We start from the raw sequence: 6,251 nt of genomic DNA, 5'->3' as shown, positions 1-6,251 counted from the left end.
AAAGTCATCAAACGTATAGATGTTTTCTTGCGCTTTCATTTTCTTGCCGATTGAGCCATGGATTGAATCTGCTATCATGGACGTGTGCCCTTTCTCCAGATATTTTATCACAATCTCGGGTGGGCCCCATTCTGCGTTTGCACATTGGGCAAGAGCCGTGTACAGCGTCCAGTTTTTATTTTGACCTCCGCAGTTATCAGCCCAAAAGAGTATGCAAGGGGAAGAATCAAGAACAATACATTTAATGAAGGTGCTTGCAACGTCCTGGGCCAATCTTCCAAATATCCCCTCGTGCCATAATATCACATAATCAGCTTGACCGTCGGCCCCCATTCGTGCAAATGTCTCATTAAAGACAATAAGGCGACTGACAAAGAAGCTCCGATTGGTCCCTTGAGATACTAGGTTTTTCTGTTGTATCTACGCGGTCATGTGGTAGTTGCTAGGTCCGGCCATGCGCGGAACAGCTTACTTACGGAACAAATGATAATATCGCGTACACTAATGTAAAGCATATCACCTAGGAACTCCAAAATTATTATCAGCTCAGTTTGGACCAAAATTGAGTTACTGGGTTTTGCCTTTGGACGGGAGAGCTGATGCAAGCAGACATTTATACATACAGCTACAAAAGTAAAACAACCACAACAACAACAGACATATACACTGCGGTGAACTCTGCGGTGTTCCATGCCATCGTCTGCATGGCCAGAGACAGGAGCAGACCCATCAAAGCAACCAAGAGAGCCGACTCCAACCTTGGCCGCCCACCAACTCTCGGCCAGTGTCCAGTCTGTATGGATGGGCGCGGGTGCGTCTACGGGTAATCTAAGATGGCCAGACTCAGATGGTTGGTGACATGGAAAACGACATAGGACTTCATGAAGTTACAACACCAAAGGTACTGGGTCAGGACCAGGGAAAGGGAGGGTCAAGTGTACAAGAGTCCAGGCTACTAAGATAGGTCTAACCCAAGAAGACAGTGGTCAGAGAGGACAGGGGGAAATAAGATATCCTACGAGACAGAGAAATGACTTAAGTTACTTAAGAGTACGAATGTAAAACTGAGTGTAATGACGAAAATTAAAATATAGATAATTTTTACAGAGTGGCTTACGATGTACCTCAGACATTTACAGATGCTGTGGACTCTAATGATTCAAGAAGGTGGACTGATGCAATTAAAGAGAATTCAAACTTCTACTCCGACTACAGTGCTGGGAGGCAAACAAGCAGTGGTAGGTAATTGGGAACAGGTGGGTGCCATGATTGGGTATAAAAGCAGCTTCCCAAAAAAATACTCAGTCTTTCACAAGAAAGGATGGGGCGAGGTACACCCCTTTGTCCACAACTGCGTGAGCAAATAGTCAAAAAGTTTAAGAACAACGTTTCTCAAAGTGTAATTGCAAGAAATTTATGGATTTCAACATCTACGGTCCATAATATCATCAAAAGGTTCAGAGAATCTGGAGAAATCACTCCACGTAAGCGGCATGGTCGGAAACCAACATTGACTGACCGTGACCTTCGGTCCCTTAGACGGCACTGTATCAAAAACAGACATCAATCTCTAAAGGATATCACCACATGGGGTCAGGAACACTTCAGAAAACCACTGTCACTAAATACAGTTGGTCGCTACATCTGTAAGTGCAAGTTATAGCACTACAATGCAAAGCGAAAGCCATTTATCAACAACATCCAGATATGCCTCTGGCTTCTCTGGGCCCGGGATGGACTGATGCAAAGTGGAAAAGTGTTCTGCGGTCTGACTAGTCCACATTTCAAATTGTTTTTGGAAATATTCGACATCGTGTCATTCGGACCAAAGGGGAAGCGAACCATCCAGACTGTTATCGACGCAAAGTTGAAAAGTCAGCATCTGTGATGGTATGGGGGTGCATTAGTGCGCAAGGCATGGGTAACTTACACATCTGTGAAGGCACCATTAATGCTGAAAGGTACATACAGGTTTTGGAACAACATATGTTGTCATATAAGCGCCGTCATTTTCAAGGACGCCCCTGCTTATTTCAGCAATACAATGCCAAGCCACATTCAGCACGTGTTACAACAGCGTGGCTTCGTAAAAAAAAAGAGTGCGGGTACTTTCCTGGCCCGCCTGCAGTCCAGACCTATCTCCCATGGAAAATGTGTCGTGCATTATAAGGCGTAAAATACGACTGAAGCTCTACATAAAACAAGAATGGGAAAGAATTCCACTTTATTATGCCTGTAAGTTTATGTTTTGGTTTTGGTCAGGTTATGTTTTGTTTTCTGGACTCTTGTTCTGTTTTTTCACTTCCTGTTTTTTTTTTTTTTTTTACCATGACAACTCATTGATTTTCACCTTGCCCTCCTAGTTTTTTCACTTCCTGGTTTGTGTTTGTTACCATGACTACTCATTGATTTTCACCTTACCCTCCTAGTCACGCCCCTGCCCTCAGTCCCGCACTTGTTCCTAATTATCACAGCCACTACTTAAGTTATTTTCTTTCTGTCCATCAGTCTGGGAACGGCTTGAACTTGGATTGTGTGTGCTCCTTCGACGCAGAGGGATTACACACAATCCAAGTCCAAGCCTGACAGAATGTTCCCAGACCGATGGACAGAAAGAAAATAACTTAAGTAGTGGCTCTGATAATTAGGAACAGGTGCGGGACAGAGGGCAGGGGCGTGACTAGGAGGGCAAGGTGAAAATCAATGAGTTGTCATGGCAACAAAAACAAACCAGGAAGTGAAAAAAACAGAACAACAGTCCAGAAAACCAAACATAACCTGACCAAAACCAAAAAACTCACTTACAGGTATGACACACTTTCAAAGCTTCAATAATTAGTTTCCTCAGTTCCCAAACATTTATTGAAAAGAAAAGGTGATGTAACACAGTGGTGAACATGCCCTTTCCCAACTACTTTGGCACGTGTTGCAGCCATGAAATTCTAAGTTGATTATTATTTGCAAAAAAAAATAAAGTTTATGAGTTTGAACATCAAATATCTTGTCTTTGTAGTGCATTCAACTGAATATGGGTTGAAAAGGATTTGTAAATCATTGTATTCTGTTTATATTTACATCTAACACAATTTACCAATTCATATGGAAACAGGGTTTGTACATATATATATATATATATATATATATATATATATATATATATATATGTGTATATATATACACATGCGTATATATATACATATATACACATATATGTATGTATATATATATGTGTATATATATATATATTTATATATACATTTATGTGTGTATATATGTATATATATATATATATATATATATGTTTGTATATATATATACACACATATATGTATATCTAAACACACACATATAGAATAGAATAGAAAGTAGTTTATTGATCCCTGGGGATCAATATATACATACATACATACATACATACATACACACATATATATATATATATATATATATATATATATACATACATATATATATATATATATATATATGTATATATATATATATATAGCCCCCCCTCACCCATATACAACAACATAGCATACAGTATATCCATAGTAAATTATGTTTCCCGCAGGCTAATCAAGGTCTTATTTAGTCAGGTATGTCCTAATCTTATGTCTGATACGACTCTTTCTTCCTTTTTGCTTCCCCTTACAGTTCTTCTTTATTGCATTTAAATAGGATTGCAGGTTTTGTTGTTTCCTTTTTTTTTTAATTAGCCGTGTAAGGCAAGCTTTGATTTCCAACAGACGTTTTGCTTTGTTGTTCGTTCTTTAGCTGCAATCTTCGGGCCTTTGTACTACAACAACAAAGCCTGCACAATCTGTGCTTGAATATTTACATCCCATCTGTGAATACCGGAGTATACAAACAGTGTTTTGTATTCAACCATCACTGCCACACTCCCACTCATCCTTGAAGGTTGACCTTTCACTGTAGTCATACGTGCATTATCATGTCTTCTGCTATTCACCTGCTCCTCCGTGTCCAAACTTTCATGTTTAGCTCCTCACCTTTGTTGTTGGATGCTGTACATCACAGTTACCTCTGACTCTCAGCCAGTACGCCAACCTTGTCTATTGTTCATTTCTCATCTGCGATCTCCCCCAGTTCCACCTGTAGTGCAGAAAGAGGAGGGGTCATGAAAGCTCCCCGGCACAGTCCCAGTGCTTGCCTATGAAATGATTCCGATTTCTTTAAAACACTTTTTGCCGCCGACCAAGACATCATTATCTACAAACCCTGTTTCCAAATGAGGTGGGAAATTGTGTTAGATGTAAATATAAACGGAATACAATGATTTGCAAATCATTTTCAACCCATATTCAGTTGAATGCACTACAAAGACAACATATTTGATGTTCAAACTCATAAACTTTATTTTTTTTTGCAAATAATAATTCACTTAGAATTTCCATGGCTGCAACACGTGCCAAAGTAGTTGGGAAAGGGCATGTTCACCATTGTGTTACATCACCTTTTCTTTTAACAATGTTTGGGAACTGAGGAAATTAATTGTTGAAGCTTTGAAAGTGGAATTCTTTCCCATTCTTGTTTTATGTAGAGCTTCAGTCGTTCAACAGTCCGGGGTCTCTGCTGTCGTATTTTACGCTTAATAATGCGCCACACATTTTCCATGGAAGTAAGGTCTGGATTGCAGGCGGGCCAGGAAAGTACCCGCACTCTTTTTTTACGAAGCCACGCTGTTGTAACACGTGCTGAATGTGGCTTGGGATTGTCTTGCTGAAATAAGCAGGGGCGTCCATGAAAAAGACGGCGCTTAGATGGCAGCATATGTTGTTCCAAAACCTGTATGTACCTTTCAGCATTAATGGTGCCTTCACAGATGTGTAAGTTACCCATGCCTTGGGCACTAATGCACCCCCATACCATCACAGATGCTGGCTTTTCAACTTTGCGTCGATAACAGTCTGGATGGTTCTCTTCGCCTTTGGTCCGAATGACACGATGTCGAATATTTACAAAAATAATTTGAAATGTGGACTCGTCAGACCATACAACACTTTTCCACTTTGCATCAGTCCATCTTAGATGATCTCCGGCCCAGAGAAGCCGGCGGCGTTTCTGGATGTTGTTGATAAATGGCTTTCGCTTTGCATTGTAGTGCTTTAACTTGCACTTACAGATGTAGCGACGAACTGTATTTAGTGACAGTGGTTTTCTGAAGTGTTCCTGAGCCCATTTGGTGATATCCTTTAGAGATTGATGCCGGTTTTTGATAGAGTGCCGTCTGAGGTCATTCAATGTGGGTTTCCGGCCATGCCGCTTACGTGGAGTGATTTCTCCAGATTCTCTGAAACTTTTGATGATATTATGGACCGTAGATGTTGAAATCCCTAAATTTATTACAATTGCACTTTGAGAAATGTTGTTCTTAAACTGTTTTACTATTTGCTCACACAGTTGTGGACAAAGGGGTGTACCTCGCCCCATCCTTTCTTGTGAAAGACTGAGCATTGTTTTGGGAAGCTGTTTTTACACCCAATCATGGCACCCACCTGTTCCCAATTAGCCTGCACACCTGTGGGATGTTCCAAATAAGTGTTTGATGAGCATTCCTCAACTTTGTCAGTATTTATTGCCACTTTTCCCAACTTCTTTGTCACGTGTTGCAGGCATCAAATTCTAAAGTTAATGATTATTTGCAAAAAAAGAAAATGTTTATCAGTTTATGTTGTATTTGTAGTGCATTCAACTGAATATGGGTTGAAAAGGATTTGCAAATCATTGTATTCTGTTTATATTTACATCCAACACAATTTCCCAACTCATATGGAAACGGGGTTTTTATTATCAGACGGAAAAATAAGCAAATATCACCCTTATTTGAGATATTTAATCTTACTTAGAGTTCAGTTTTTGCAGTGTACATGGTGTAATGATAGGTGTGACCAGTAGATGGCAGTCACACATAAGAGACACGTGTAGACTGCAATATGATGGCAATATGACTCAAGTAAACAACACAGACATTTTATGTCCCATTGAAAATATAGAACATTACACACGGCGCTCAAAAATCTATTAAAACGTTTTAGTACGACTTTGGTAAGCTATGAAGCTAAACCGCTTGCTTTACATATCCTACCAAGTGAGACCTACACTGTTACAATGTCCATTTCTCAGAGGATATAATTGTTAATGACTGAAGTATGCTGATAGTAACCAAACCTAAACCCCCCCTCTAGATCCCACCCCCCAGACTGTAAATAATTTAATAAATCAATATA

This window comes from Nerophis ophidion, linkage group LG07, assembly GCF_033978795.1.
Source record: "Nerophis ophidion isolate RoL-2023_Sa linkage group LG07, RoL_Noph_v1.0, whole genome shotgun sequence".
Lineage (NCBI taxonomy): Eukaryota > Metazoa > Chordata > Actinopteri > Syngnathiformes > Syngnathidae > Nerophis > Nerophis ophidion.
This window is presented reverse-complemented; position numbering follows the sequence as displayed.